Raw genomic sequence first — 9,856 nt, forward strand, 5'->3', positions numbered from 1 at the left:
AGGTAATTTAGTGACTATTCAAATGCAACTAGTTATATTGTAGGCCTACGAGTTGAGCATGTTTCAGTGTCATACATGGTCCGTTGGCCTAGGGGTATGATACTCGCTTCGGGTGTGAGTGGTCCCGGGTACAAATCCCGGACGGACCCGAGTTTTTGCAGAGGTAATTTAGTGACTATTTAAATGCAACTAACTACAGGGTAGGCCTATGAGTTGAGCATGTTTTATTTCATACATGGTCCGTTGGTCTAGGGGTATGATACTCGCTTTGGGTGTGAGTGGTCCCGGGTTCAAATCCCGGACGGACCCGAGTTTTTGCAGAGGTAATTTAGTGACTATTCAAATGCTACTAGTTCTATTGTAGGCCTACGAGTTGAGCATGTTTCAGTGTCATACATGGTCCGTTGGCCTAGGGGTATGATACTCGCTTCGGGTGTGAGTGGTCCCGGGTTCAAATCCCGGACGGACCCGAGCTTTTGCAGAGGTAATTTAGTGACTATTTAAATGCAACTAACTACAGGGTAGGCCTATGAGTTGAGCATGTTTTATTTCATACATGGTCCGTTGGTCTAGGGGTATGATACTCGCTTTGGGTCTGAGTGGTCCCGGGTTCAAATCCCGGACGGACCCGAGTTTTTGCAGAGGTAATTTAGTGACTATTTAAATGCAACTAGTTATATTGTAGGCCTACGAGTTGAGCATGTTTCAGTGTCATACATGGTCCGTTGGTCTAGGGGTATGGTACTCGCTTCGGGTGTGAGTGGTCCCGGGTTCAAATCCCGGACGGACCCGAGTTTTTGCAGAGGTAATTTGGTGACTATTCAAATGCAACGAGTTAAATTGAAGGACTACGAGCTGAGCATGTTTCAGTGTCATACTTCGTCCGTTGGTCTAGGGGTATGATACTCGCTTCGGGTGTGAGTGGTCCCGGGTTCAAATCCCGGACGGACCCGAGTTTTTGCAGAGGTAATTTAGTGACTATTTAAATGCAACTAACTACAGGGTAGGCCTATGAGTTGAGCATGTTTTATTTCATACATGGTCCGTTGGTCTAGGGGTATGATACTCGCTTTGGGTGTGAGTGGTCCCGGGTTCAAATCCCGGACGGACCCGAGTTTTTGCAGAGGTAATTTAGTGACTATTCAAATGCTACTAGTTCTATTGTAGGCCTACGAGTTGAGCATGTTTCAGTGTGATACATGGTCCGTTGGCCTAGGGGTATGATACTCGCTTCGGGTGTGAGTGGTCCCGGGTTCAAATCCCGGACGGACCCGAGCTTTTGCAGAGGTAATTTAGTGACTATTTAAATGCAACTAACTACAGGGTAGGCCTATGAGTTGAGCATGTTTTATTTCATACATGGTCCGTTGGTCTAGGGGTATGATACTCGCTTTGGGTGTGAGTGGTCCCGGGTTCAAATCCCGGACGGACCCGAGTTTTTGCAGAGGTAATTTAGTGACTATTTAAATGCAACTAGTTATATTGTAGGCCTACGAGTTGAGCATGTTTCAGTGTCATACTTCGTCCGTTGGTCTAGGGGTATGATACTCGCTTCGGGTGTGAGTGGTCCCGGGTTCAAATCCCGGACGGATCCGAGTTTTTGCAGAGGTAATTTAGTGACTATTCAAATGCAACTAGTTATATTGTAGGCCTACGAGTTGAGCATGTTTCAGTGTCATACATGGTCCGTTGGCCTAGGGGTATGATACTCGCTTCGGGTGTGAGTGGTCCCGGGTTCAAATCCCGGACGGACCCGAGTTTTTGCAGAGGTAATTTAGTGACTATTTAAATGCAACTAACTACAGGGTAGGCCTATGAGTTGAGCATGTTTTATTTCATACATGGTCCGTTGGTCTAGGGGTATGATACTCGCTTTGGGTGTGAGTGGTCCCGGGTTCAAATCCCGGACGGACCCGAGTTTTTGCAGAGGTAATTTAGTGACTATTCAAATGCTACTAGTTCTATTGTAGGCCTACGAGTTGAGCATGTTTCAGTGTCATACATGGTCCGTTGGCCTAGGGGTATGATACTCGCTTCGGGTGTGAGTGGTCCCGGGTTCAAATCCCGGACGGACCCGAGCTTTTGCAGAGGTAATTTAGTGACTATTTAAATGCAACTAACTACAGGGTAGGCCTATGAGTTGAGCATGTTTTATTTCATACATGGTCCGTTGGTCTAGGGGTATGATACTCGCTTTGGGTCTGAGTGGTCCCGGGTTCAAATCCCGGACGGACCCGAGTTTTTGCAGAGGTAATTTAGTGACTATTTAAATGCAACTAGTTATATTGTAGGCCTACGAGTTGAGCATGTTTCAGTGTCATACATGGTCCGTTGGTCTAGGGGTATGGTACTCGCTTCGGGTGTGAGTGGTCCCGGGTTCAAATCCCGGACGGACCCGAGTTTTTGCAGAGGTAATTTGGTGACTATTCAAATGCAACGAGTTAAATTGAAGGACTACGAGCTGAGCATGTTTCAGTGTCATACTTCGTCCGTTGGTCTAGGGGTATGATACTCGCTTCGGGTGTGAGTGGTCCCGGGTTCAAATCCCGGACGGACCCGAGTTTTTGCAGAGGTAATTTAGTGACTATTTAAATGCAACTAACTACAGGGTAGGCCTATGAGTTGAGCATGTTTTATTTCATACATGGTCCGTTGGTCTAGGGGTATGATACTCGCTTTGGGTGTGAGTGGTCCCGGGTTCAAATCCCGGACGGACCCGAGTTTTTGCAGAGGTAATTTAGTGACTATTCAAATGCTACTAGTTCTATTGTAGGCCTACGAGTTGAGCATGTTTCAGTGTCATACATGGTCCGTTGGCCTAGGGGTATGATACCCGCTTCGGGTGTGAGTGGTCCCGGGTTCAAATCCCGGACGGACCCGAGCTTTTGCAGAGGTAATTTAGTGACTATTTAAATGCAACTAACTACAGGGTAGGCCTATGAGTTGAGCATGTGTTATATCATACATGGTCCGTTGGTCTAGGGGTATGATACTCGCTTTGGGTGTGAGTGGTCCCGGGTTCAAATCCCGGACGGACCCGAGTTTTTGCAGAGGTAATTTAGTGACTATTTAAATGCAACTAGTTATATTGTAGGCCTACGAGTTGAGCATGTTTCAGTGTCATACTTCGTCCGTTGGTCTAGGGGTATGGTACTCGCTTCGGGTGTGAGTGGTCCCGGGTTCAAATCCCGGACGGACCCGAGTTTTTGCAGAGGTAATTTGGTGACTATTCAAATGCAACTAGTTAAATTGAAGGACTACGAGCTGAGCATGTTTCAGTGTCATACTTCGTCCGTTGGTCTAGGGGTATGATACTCGCTTCGGGTGTGAGTGGTCCCGGGTTCAAATCCCGGACGGACCCGAGTTTTTGCAGAGGTAATTTAGTGACTATTTAAATGCAACTAACTACAGGGTAGGCCTATGAGTTGAGCATGTTTTATTTCATACATGGTCCGTTGGTCTAGGGGTATGATACTCGCTTTGGGTGTGAGTGGTCCCGGGTTCAAATCCCGGACGGACCCGAGTTTTTGCAGAGGTAATTTAGTGACTATTCAAATGCTACTAGTTCTATTGTAGGCCTACTAGTTGAGCATGTTTCAGTGTCATACATGGTCCGTTGGCCTAGGGGTATGATACTCGCTTCGGGTGTGAGTGGTCCCGGGTTCAAATCCCGGACGGACCCGAGCTTTTGCAGAGGTAATTTAGTGACTATTTAAATGCAACTAACTACAGGGTAGGCCTATGAGTTGAGCATGTTTTATTTCATACATGGTCCGTTGGTCTAGGGGTATGATACTCGCTTTGGGTGTGAGTGGTCCCGGGTTCAAATCCCGGACGGACCCGAGTTTTTGCAGAGGTAATTTAGTGACTATTTAAATGCAACTAGTTATATTGTAGGCCTACGAGTTGAGCATGTTTCAGTGTCATACTTCGTCCGTTGGTCTAGGGGTATGATACTCGCTTCGGGTGTGAGTGGTCCCGGGTTCAAATCCCGGACGGACCCGAGTTTTTGCAGAGGTAATTTAGTGACTATTCAAATGCAACTAGTTATATTGTAGGCCTACGAGTTGAGCATGTTTCAGTGTCATACATGGTCCGTTGGCCTAGGGGTATGATACTCGCTTCGGGTGTGAGTGGTCCCGGGTTCAAATCCCGGACGGACCCGAGTTTTTGCAGAGGTAATTTAGTGACTATTTAAATGCAACTAACTACAGGGTAGGCCTATGAGTTGAGCATGTTTTATTTCATACATGGTCCGTTGGTCTAGGGGTATGATACTCGCTTTGGGTGTGAGTGGTCCCGGGTTCAAATCCCGGACGGACCCGAGTTTTTGCAGAGGTAATTTAGTGACTATTCAAATGCTACTAGTTCTATTGTAGGCCTACGAGTTGAGCATGTTTCAGTGTCATACATGGTCCGTTGGCCTAGGGGTATGATACTCGCTTCGGGTGTGAGTGGTCCCGGGTTCAAATCCCGGACGGACCCGAGCTTTTGCAGAGGTAATTTAGTGACTATTTAAATGCAACTAACTACAGGGAAGGCCTATGAGTTGAGCATGTTTTATTACATACATGGTCCGTTGGTCTAGGGGTATGATACTCGCTTTGGGTCTGAGTGGTCCCGGGTTCAAATCCCGGACGGACCCGAGTTTTTGCAGAGGTAATTTAGTGACTATTTAAATGCAACTAGTTATATTGTAGGCCTACGAGTTGAGCATGTTTCAGTGTCATACATGGTCCGTTGGTCTAGGGGTATGGTACTCGCTTCGGGTGTGAGTGGTCCCGGGTTCAAATCCCGGACGGACCCGAGTTTTTGCAGAGGTAATTTGGTGACTATTCAAATGCAACCAGTTAAATTGAAGGACTACGAGCTGAGCATGTTTCAGTGTCATACTTCGTCCGTTGGTCTAGGGGTATGATACTCGCTTCGGGTGTGAGTGGTCCCGGGTTCAAATCCCGGACGGACCCGAGTTTTTGCAGAGGTAATTTGGTGACTATTCAAATGCAACTAGTTAAATTGAAGGACTACGAGCTGAGCATGTTTCAGTGTCATACTTCGTCCGTTGGTCTAGGGGTATGATACTCGCTTCGGGTGTGAGTGGTCCCGGGTTCAAATCCCGGACGGACCCGAGTTTTTGCAGAGGTAATTTAGTGACTATTCAAATGCAACTAGTTATATTGTAGGCCTACGAGTTGAGCATGTTTCAGTGTCATACATGGTCCGTTGGCCTAGGGGTATGATACTCGCTTCGGGTGTGAGTGGTCCCGGGTTCAAATCCCGGACGGACCCGAGTTTTTGCAGAGGTAATTTAGTGACTATTTAAATGCAACTAACTACAGGGTAGGCCTATGAGTTGAGCATGTTTTATTTCATACATGGTCCGTTGGTCTAGGGGTATGATACTCGCTTTGGGTGTGAGTGGTCCCGGGTTCAAATCCCGGACGGACCCGAGTTTTTGCAGAGGTAATTTAGTGACTATTCAAATGCTACTAGTTCTATTGTAGGCCTACGAGTTGAGCATGTTTCAGTGTCATACATGGTCCGTTGGCCTAGGGGTATGATACTCGCTTCGGGTGTGAGTGGTCCCGGGTTCAAATCCCGGACGGACCCGAGCTTTTGCAGAGGTAATTTAGTGACTATTTAAATGCAACTAACTACAGGGAAGGCCTATGAGTTGAGCATGTTTTATTACATACATGGTCCGTTGGTCTAGGGGTATGATACTCGCTTTGGGTCTGAGTGGTCCCGGGTTCAAATCCCGGACGGACCCGAGTTTTTGCAGAGGTAATTTAGTGACTATTTAAATGCAACTAGTTATATTGTAGGCCTACGAGTTGAGCATGTTTCAGTGTCATACATGGTCCGTTGGTCTAGGGGTATGGTACTCGCTTCGGGTGTGAGTGGTCCCGGGTTCAAATCCCGGACGGACCCGAGTTTTTGCAGAGGTAATTTGGTGACTATTCAAATGCAACCAGTTAAATTGAAGGACTACGAGCTGAGCATGTTTCAGTGTCATACTTCGTCCGTTGGTCTAGGGGTATGATACTCGCTTCGGGTGTGAGTGGTCCCGGGTTCAAATCCCGGACGGACCCGAGTTTTTGCAGAGGTAATTTAGTGACTATTTAAATGCAACTAGTTAAATTGTAGGACTACAAGCTGAGCATGTTTCAGTGTCATACTTCGTCCGTTGTTCTAGGGGTATGATACTCGCTTCGGGTGTGAGTGGTCCCGGGTTCAAATCCCGGACGGACCCGAGTTTTTGCAGAGGTAATTTAGTGACTATTCAAATGCAACTAGTTATATTGTAGGCCTACGAGTTGAGCATGTTTCAGTGTCATACATGGTCCGTTGGCCTAGGGGTATGATACTCGCTTCGGGTGTGAGTGGTCCCGGGTTCAAATCCCGGACGGACCCGAGTTTTTGCAGAGGTAATTTAGTGAATATTCAAATGCTACTAGTTCTATTGTAGGCCTACGAGTTGAGCATGTTTCAGTGTCATACATGGTCCGTTGGCCTAGGGGTATGATACTCGCTTCGGGTGTGAGTGGTCCCGGGTTCAAATCCCGGACGGACCCGAGCTTTTGCAGAGGTAATTTAGTGACTATTTAAATGCAACTAACTACAGGGTAGGCCTATGAGTTGAGCATGTTTTATTTTATACATGGTCCGTTGGTCTAGGGGTATGATACTCGCTTTGGGTGTGAGTGGTCCCGGGTTCAAATCCCGGACGGACCCGAGTTTTTGCAGAGGTAATTTAGTGACTATTTAAATGCAACTAGTTATATTGTAGGCCTACGAGTTGAGCATGTTTCAGTGTCATACATGGTCCGTTGGTCTAGGGGTATGGTACTCGCTTCGGGTGTGAGTGGTCCCGGGTTCAAATCCCGGACGGACCCGAGATTTTGCAGAGGTAATTTGGTGACTATTCAAATGCAACGAGTTAAATTGAAGGACTACGAGCTGAGCATGTTTCAGTGTCATACTTCGTCCGTTGGTCTAGGGGTATGATACTCGCTTCGGGTGTGAGTGGTCCCGGGTTCAAATCCCGGACGGACCCGAGTTTTTGCAGAGGTAATTTAGTGACTATTCAAATGCAACTAGTTATATTGTAGGCCTACGAGTTGAGCATGTTTCAGTGTCATACATGGTCCGTTGGCCTAGGGGTATGATACTCGCTTCGGGTGTGAGTGGTCCCGGGTTCAAATCCCGGACGGACCCGAGTTTTTGCAGAGGTAATTTAGTGACTATTTAAATGCAACTAACTACAGGGTAGGCCTATGAGTTGAGCATGTTTTATTTCATACATGGTCCGTTGGTCTAGGGGTATGATACTCGCTTTGGGTGTGAGTGGTCCCGGGTTCAAATCCCGGACGGACCCGAGTTTTTGCAGAGGTAATTTAGTGACTATTCAAATGCTACTAGTTCTATTGTAGGCCTACGAGTTGAGCATGTTTCAGTGTCATACATGGTCCGTTGGCCTAGGGGTATGATACTCGCTTCGGGTGTGAGTGGTCCCGGGTTCAAATCCCGGACAGACCCGAGCTTTTGCAGAGGTAATTTAGTGACTATTTAAATGCAACTAACTACAGGGTAGGCCTATGAGTTGAGCATGTTTTATTTCATACATGGTCCGTTGGTCTAGGGGTATGATACTCGCTTTGGGTGTGAGTGGTCCCGGGTTCAAATCCCGGACGGACCCGAGTTTTTGCAGAGGTAATTTAGTGACTATTTAAATGCAACTAGTTATATTGTAGGCCTACGAGTTGAGCATGTTTCAGTGTCATACATGGTCCGTTGGTCTAGGGGTATGGTACTCGCTTCGGGTGTGAGTGGTCCCGGGTTCAAATCCCGGACGGACCCGAGTTTTTGCAGAGGTAATTTGGTGACTATTCAAATGCAACGAGTTAAATTGAAGGACTACGAGCTGAGCATGTTTCAGTGTCATACTTCGTCCGTTGGTCTAGGGGTATGATACTCGCTTCGGGTGTGAGTGGTCCCGGGTTCAAATCCCGGACGGACCCGAGTTTTTGCAGAGGTAATTTAGTGACTATTTAAATGCAACAAGTTATATTGTAGGCCTACGAGTTGAGCATGTTTCAGTGTCATACTTCGTCCGTTGTTCTAGGGGTATGATCCTCGCTTCGGGTGTGAGTGGTCCCGGGTTCAAATCCCGGACGGACCCGAGTTTTTGCAGAGGTAATTTAGTGACTATTTAAATGCAACTAACTACAGGGTAGGCCTATGAGTTGAGCATGTTATATTTTATACATGGTCCGTTGGTCTAGGGGTATGATACTCGCTTTGGGTGTGAGTGGTCCCGGGTTCAAATCCCGGACGGACCCGAGTTTTTGCAGAGGTAATTTAGTGACTATTTAAATGCAACTAGTTATATTGTAGGCCTACGAGTTGAGCATGTTTCAGTGTCATACATGGTCCGTTGGTCTAGGGGTATGGTACTCGCTTCGGGTGTGAGTGGTCCCGGGTTCAAATCCCGGACGGACCTGAGTTTTTGCAGAAGTAATTTAGTGACTATTTCAATGCAAGTAACTACAGGGTAGGCCTATGAGTTGAGCATGTTTTATTTCATACATGGCCCGTTGGTCTAGGGGTATGATGCTCGCTTTGGGTGCGAGTGGTTCCGGGTTCAAAACCCGGACGGACCCGAGTTTTTGCAGAAGTAATTTGGTGACTATTCAAATGCAACGAGTTAAATTGAAGGACTACGAGCTGAGCATGTTTCAGTGTCATACTTCGTCCGTTGGTCTAGGGGTATGATACTCGCTTCGGGTGTGAGTGGTCCCGGGTTCAAATCCCGGACGGACCCGAGTTTTTGCAGAGGTAATTTAGTGACTATTTAAATGCAACTAGTTATATTGTAGGCCTACGAGTTGAGCATGTTTCAGTGTCGTACATGGTCCGTTGGTCTAGGGGTATGATTCTCGCTTTGGGTGCGAGTGGTCCCGGGTTCAAATCCCGGACGGACCCGAGTTTTTGCAGAGGTAATTTGGTGACTATTCAAATGCAACGAGTTAAATTGAAGGACTACGAGCTGAGCATGTTTCAGTGTCATACTTCGTCCGTTGGTCTAGGGGTATGATACTCGCTTCGGGTGTGAGTGGTCCCGGGTTCAAATCCCGGACGGACCCGAGTTTTTGCAGAGGTAATTTAGTGACTATTTAAATGCAACTAGTTATATTGTAGGCCTACGAGTTGAGCATGTTTCAGTGTCATACTTCGTCCGTTGTTCTAGGGGTATGATCCTCGCTTCGGGTGTGAGTGGTCCCGGGTTCAAATCCCGGACGGACCCGAGTTTTTGCAGAGGTAATTTAGTGACTATTTAAATGCAACTAACTACAGGGTAGGCCTATGAGTTGAGCATGTTATATTTTATACATGGTCCGTTGGTCTAGGGGTATGATACTCGCTTTGGGTGTGAGTGGTCCCGGGTTCAAATCCCGGACGGACCCGAGTTTTTGCAGAGGTAATTTAGTGACTATTTAAATGCAACTAGTTATATTGTAGGCCTACGAGTTGAGCATGTTTCAGTGTCATACATGGTCCGTTGGTCTAGGGGTATGGTACTCGCTTCGGGTGTGAGTGGTCCCGGGTTCAAATCCCGGACGGACCTGAGTTTTTGCAGAAGTAATTTAGTGACTATTTAAATGCAAGTAACTACAGGGTAGGCCTATGAGTTGAGCATGTTTTATTTCATACATGGCCCGTTGGTCTAGGGGTATGATGCTCGCTTTGGGTGCGAGTGGTTCCGGGTTCAAAACCCGGACGGACCCGAGTTTTTGCAGAAGTAATTTGGTGACTATTCAAATGCAACGAGTTAAATTGAAGGACTACGAGCTGA

At 47.0% G+C, this 9,856-nt stretch overlaps 48 non-coding genes across 48 annotated transcripts; all 48 read left to right on the forward strand.

Moving 5' to 3' along the window:
- Nucleotides 1-237: 237 nt before the first annotated feature.
- Nucleotides 238-309, forward strand: TRNAP-UGG (transfer RNA proline (anticodon UGG)). Its single transcript has one exon. It is a non-coding gene; the product is annotated as a tRNA-Pro (tRNA).
- Nucleotides 310-398: 89 nt separating this feature from the next.
- TRNAP-CGG (transfer RNA proline (anticodon CGG)) lies at nt 399-470 on the forward strand. Its single transcript has one exon. It is a non-coding gene; the product is annotated as a tRNA-Pro (tRNA).
- A 249-nt stretch (nt 471-719) lies between these two features.
- On the forward strand, nt 720-791 carry TRNAP-CGG (transfer RNA proline (anticodon CGG)). Its single transcript has one exon. It is a non-coding gene; the product is annotated as a tRNA-Pro (tRNA).
- An 89-nt stretch (nt 792-880) lies between these two features.
- Nucleotides 881-954, forward strand: TRNAP-CGG (transfer RNA proline (anticodon CGG)). Its single transcript has one exon. It is a non-coding gene; the product is annotated as a tRNA-Pro (tRNA).
- Nucleotides 955-1,040: 86 nt separating this feature from the next.
- On the forward strand, nt 1,041-1,112 carry TRNAP-UGG (transfer RNA proline (anticodon UGG)). The gene has a single exon. It is a non-coding gene; the product is annotated as a tRNA-Pro (tRNA).
- An 89-nt stretch (nt 1,113-1,201) lies between these two features.
- TRNAP-CGG (transfer RNA proline (anticodon CGG)) lies at nt 1,202-1,273 on the forward strand. Its single transcript has one exon. It is a non-coding gene; the product is annotated as a tRNA-Pro (tRNA).
- An 88-nt stretch (nt 1,274-1,361) lies between these two features.
- TRNAP-UGG (transfer RNA proline (anticodon UGG)) lies at nt 1,362-1,433 on the forward strand. The gene has a single exon. It is a non-coding gene; the product is annotated as a tRNA-Pro (tRNA).
- Nucleotides 1,434-1,522: 89 nt separating this feature from the next.
- On the forward strand, nt 1,523-1,596 carry TRNAP-CGG (transfer RNA proline (anticodon CGG)). Its single transcript has one exon. It is a non-coding gene; the product is annotated as a tRNA-Pro (tRNA).
- An 87-nt stretch (nt 1,597-1,683) lies between these two features.
- TRNAP-CGG (transfer RNA proline (anticodon CGG)) lies at nt 1,684-1,755 on the forward strand. The gene has a single exon. It is a non-coding gene; the product is annotated as a tRNA-Pro (tRNA).
- An 88-nt stretch (nt 1,756-1,843) lies between these two features.
- On the forward strand, nt 1,844-1,915 carry TRNAP-UGG (transfer RNA proline (anticodon UGG)). Its single transcript has one exon. It is a non-coding gene; the product is annotated as a tRNA-Pro (tRNA).
- Nucleotides 1,916-2,004: 89 nt separating this feature from the next.
- TRNAP-CGG (transfer RNA proline (anticodon CGG)) lies at nt 2,005-2,076 on the forward strand. The gene has a single exon. It is a non-coding gene; the product is annotated as a tRNA-Pro (tRNA).
- A 249-nt stretch (nt 2,077-2,325) lies between these two features.
- Nucleotides 2,326-2,397, forward strand: TRNAP-CGG (transfer RNA proline (anticodon CGG)). Its single transcript has one exon. It is a non-coding gene; the product is annotated as a tRNA-Pro (tRNA).
- Nucleotides 2,398-2,486: 89 nt separating this feature from the next.
- TRNAP-CGG (transfer RNA proline (anticodon CGG)) lies at nt 2,487-2,560 on the forward strand. The gene has a single exon. It is a non-coding gene; the product is annotated as a tRNA-Pro (tRNA).
- Nucleotides 2,561-2,646: 86 nt separating this feature from the next.
- Nucleotides 2,647-2,718, forward strand: TRNAP-UGG (transfer RNA proline (anticodon UGG)). Its single transcript has one exon. It is a non-coding gene; the product is annotated as a tRNA-Pro (tRNA).
- Nucleotides 2,719-2,967: 249 nt separating this feature from the next.
- TRNAP-UGG (transfer RNA proline (anticodon UGG)) lies at nt 2,968-3,039 on the forward strand. Its single transcript has one exon. It is a non-coding gene; the product is annotated as a tRNA-Pro (tRNA).
- Nucleotides 3,040-3,289: 250 nt separating this feature from the next.
- TRNAP-CGG (transfer RNA proline (anticodon CGG)) lies at nt 3,290-3,363 on the forward strand. Its single transcript has one exon. It is a non-coding gene; the product is annotated as a tRNA-Pro (tRNA).
- Nucleotides 3,364-3,449: 86 nt separating this feature from the next.
- Nucleotides 3,450-3,521, forward strand: TRNAP-UGG (transfer RNA proline (anticodon UGG)). Its single transcript has one exon. It is a non-coding gene; the product is annotated as a tRNA-Pro (tRNA).
- Nucleotides 3,522-3,610: 89 nt separating this feature from the next.
- Nucleotides 3,611-3,682, forward strand: TRNAP-CGG (transfer RNA proline (anticodon CGG)). Its single transcript has one exon. It is a non-coding gene; the product is annotated as a tRNA-Pro (tRNA).
- An 88-nt stretch (nt 3,683-3,770) lies between these two features.
- TRNAP-UGG (transfer RNA proline (anticodon UGG)) lies at nt 3,771-3,842 on the forward strand. The gene has a single exon. It is a non-coding gene; the product is annotated as a tRNA-Pro (tRNA).
- Nucleotides 3,843-3,931: 89 nt separating this feature from the next.
- TRNAP-CGG (transfer RNA proline (anticodon CGG)) lies at nt 3,932-4,005 on the forward strand. The gene has a single exon. It is a non-coding gene; the product is annotated as a tRNA-Pro (tRNA).
- An 87-nt stretch (nt 4,006-4,092) lies between these two features.
- On the forward strand, nt 4,093-4,164 carry TRNAP-CGG (transfer RNA proline (anticodon CGG)). Its single transcript has one exon. It is a non-coding gene; the product is annotated as a tRNA-Pro (tRNA).
- An 88-nt stretch (nt 4,165-4,252) lies between these two features.
- TRNAP-UGG (transfer RNA proline (anticodon UGG)) lies at nt 4,253-4,324 on the forward strand. The gene has a single exon. It is a non-coding gene; the product is annotated as a tRNA-Pro (tRNA).
- Nucleotides 4,325-4,413: 89 nt separating this feature from the next.
- TRNAP-CGG (transfer RNA proline (anticodon CGG)) lies at nt 4,414-4,485 on the forward strand. Its single transcript has one exon. It is a non-coding gene; the product is annotated as a tRNA-Pro (tRNA).
- A 249-nt stretch (nt 4,486-4,734) lies between these two features.
- Nucleotides 4,735-4,806, forward strand: TRNAP-CGG (transfer RNA proline (anticodon CGG)). Its single transcript has one exon. It is a non-coding gene; the product is annotated as a tRNA-Pro (tRNA).
- An 89-nt stretch (nt 4,807-4,895) lies between these two features.
- On the forward strand, nt 4,896-4,969 carry TRNAP-CGG (transfer RNA proline (anticodon CGG)). Its single transcript has one exon. It is a non-coding gene; the product is annotated as a tRNA-Pro (tRNA).
- An 87-nt stretch (nt 4,970-5,056) lies between these two features.
- Nucleotides 5,057-5,130, forward strand: TRNAP-CGG (transfer RNA proline (anticodon CGG)). Its single transcript has one exon. It is a non-coding gene; the product is annotated as a tRNA-Pro (tRNA).
- Nucleotides 5,131-5,217: 87 nt separating this feature from the next.
- TRNAP-CGG (transfer RNA proline (anticodon CGG)) lies at nt 5,218-5,289 on the forward strand. Its single transcript has one exon. It is a non-coding gene; the product is annotated as a tRNA-Pro (tRNA).
- An 88-nt stretch (nt 5,290-5,377) lies between these two features.
- Nucleotides 5,378-5,449, forward strand: TRNAP-UGG (transfer RNA proline (anticodon UGG)). Its single transcript has one exon. It is a non-coding gene; the product is annotated as a tRNA-Pro (tRNA).
- An 89-nt stretch (nt 5,450-5,538) lies between these two features.
- TRNAP-CGG (transfer RNA proline (anticodon CGG)) lies at nt 5,539-5,610 on the forward strand. Its single transcript has one exon. It is a non-coding gene; the product is annotated as a tRNA-Pro (tRNA).
- A 249-nt stretch (nt 5,611-5,859) lies between these two features.
- On the forward strand, nt 5,860-5,931 carry TRNAP-CGG (transfer RNA proline (anticodon CGG)). Its single transcript has one exon. It is a non-coding gene; the product is annotated as a tRNA-Pro (tRNA).
- Nucleotides 5,932-6,020: 89 nt separating this feature from the next.
- On the forward strand, nt 6,021-6,094 carry TRNAP-CGG (transfer RNA proline (anticodon CGG)). Its single transcript has one exon. It is a non-coding gene; the product is annotated as a tRNA-Pro (tRNA).
- Nucleotides 6,095-6,342: 248 nt separating this feature from the next.
- TRNAP-CGG (transfer RNA proline (anticodon CGG)) lies at nt 6,343-6,414 on the forward strand. Its single transcript has one exon. It is a non-coding gene; the product is annotated as a tRNA-Pro (tRNA).
- An 89-nt stretch (nt 6,415-6,503) lies between these two features.
- Nucleotides 6,504-6,575, forward strand: TRNAP-CGG (transfer RNA proline (anticodon CGG)). The gene has a single exon. It is a non-coding gene; the product is annotated as a tRNA-Pro (tRNA).
- An 88-nt stretch (nt 6,576-6,663) lies between these two features.
- TRNAP-UGG (transfer RNA proline (anticodon UGG)) lies at nt 6,664-6,735 on the forward strand. Its single transcript has one exon. It is a non-coding gene; the product is annotated as a tRNA-Pro (tRNA).
- Nucleotides 6,736-6,824: 89 nt separating this feature from the next.
- On the forward strand, nt 6,825-6,896 carry TRNAP-CGG (transfer RNA proline (anticodon CGG)). The gene has a single exon. It is a non-coding gene; the product is annotated as a tRNA-Pro (tRNA).
- An 89-nt stretch (nt 6,897-6,985) lies between these two features.
- On the forward strand, nt 6,986-7,059 carry TRNAP-CGG (transfer RNA proline (anticodon CGG)). Its single transcript has one exon. It is a non-coding gene; the product is annotated as a tRNA-Pro (tRNA).
- An 87-nt stretch (nt 7,060-7,146) lies between these two features.
- Nucleotides 7,147-7,218, forward strand: TRNAP-CGG (transfer RNA proline (anticodon CGG)). Its single transcript has one exon. It is a non-coding gene; the product is annotated as a tRNA-Pro (tRNA).
- Nucleotides 7,219-7,306: 88 nt separating this feature from the next.
- On the forward strand, nt 7,307-7,378 carry TRNAP-UGG (transfer RNA proline (anticodon UGG)). The gene has a single exon. It is a non-coding gene; the product is annotated as a tRNA-Pro (tRNA).
- Nucleotides 7,379-7,627: 249 nt separating this feature from the next.
- TRNAP-UGG (transfer RNA proline (anticodon UGG)) lies at nt 7,628-7,699 on the forward strand. The gene has a single exon. It is a non-coding gene; the product is annotated as a tRNA-Pro (tRNA).
- An 89-nt stretch (nt 7,700-7,788) lies between these two features.
- TRNAP-CGG (transfer RNA proline (anticodon CGG)) lies at nt 7,789-7,860 on the forward strand. Its single transcript has one exon. It is a non-coding gene; the product is annotated as a tRNA-Pro (tRNA).
- An 89-nt stretch (nt 7,861-7,949) lies between these two features.
- TRNAP-CGG (transfer RNA proline (anticodon CGG)) lies at nt 7,950-8,023 on the forward strand. The gene has a single exon. It is a non-coding gene; the product is annotated as a tRNA-Pro (tRNA).
- A 247-nt stretch (nt 8,024-8,270) lies between these two features.
- Nucleotides 8,271-8,342, forward strand: TRNAP-UGG (transfer RNA proline (anticodon UGG)). Its single transcript has one exon. It is a non-coding gene; the product is annotated as a tRNA-Pro (tRNA).
- Nucleotides 8,343-8,431: 89 nt separating this feature from the next.
- TRNAP-CGG (transfer RNA proline (anticodon CGG)) lies at nt 8,432-8,503 on the forward strand. Its single transcript has one exon. It is a non-coding gene; the product is annotated as a tRNA-Pro (tRNA).
- A 249-nt stretch (nt 8,504-8,752) lies between these two features.
- Nucleotides 8,753-8,826, forward strand: TRNAP-CGG (transfer RNA proline (anticodon CGG)). The gene has a single exon. It is a non-coding gene; the product is annotated as a tRNA-Pro (tRNA).
- An 87-nt stretch (nt 8,827-8,913) lies between these two features.
- TRNAP-UGG (transfer RNA proline (anticodon UGG)) lies at nt 8,914-8,985 on the forward strand. Its single transcript has one exon. It is a non-coding gene; the product is annotated as a tRNA-Pro (tRNA).
- Nucleotides 8,986-9,074: 89 nt separating this feature from the next.
- On the forward strand, nt 9,075-9,148 carry TRNAP-CGG (transfer RNA proline (anticodon CGG)). The gene has a single exon. It is a non-coding gene; the product is annotated as a tRNA-Pro (tRNA).
- Nucleotides 9,149-9,395: 247 nt separating this feature from the next.
- Nucleotides 9,396-9,467, forward strand: TRNAP-UGG (transfer RNA proline (anticodon UGG)). Its single transcript has one exon. It is a non-coding gene; the product is annotated as a tRNA-Pro (tRNA).
- An 89-nt stretch (nt 9,468-9,556) lies between these two features.
- TRNAP-CGG (transfer RNA proline (anticodon CGG)) lies at nt 9,557-9,628 on the forward strand. The gene has a single exon. It is a non-coding gene; the product is annotated as a tRNA-Pro (tRNA).
- The last annotated feature ends 228 nt before the right edge of the window (nt 9,629-9,856 follow it).

Source organism: Phalangium opilio, unplaced genomic scaffold, assembly GCF_054372755.1.
Source record: "Phalangium opilio isolate 3A_F unplaced genomic scaffold, DU_Popi_V2 ptg000094l_1, whole genome shotgun sequence".
Taxonomy (NCBI): domain Eukaryota; kingdom Metazoa; phylum Arthropoda; class Arachnida; order Opiliones; family Phalangiidae; genus Phalangium; species Phalangium opilio.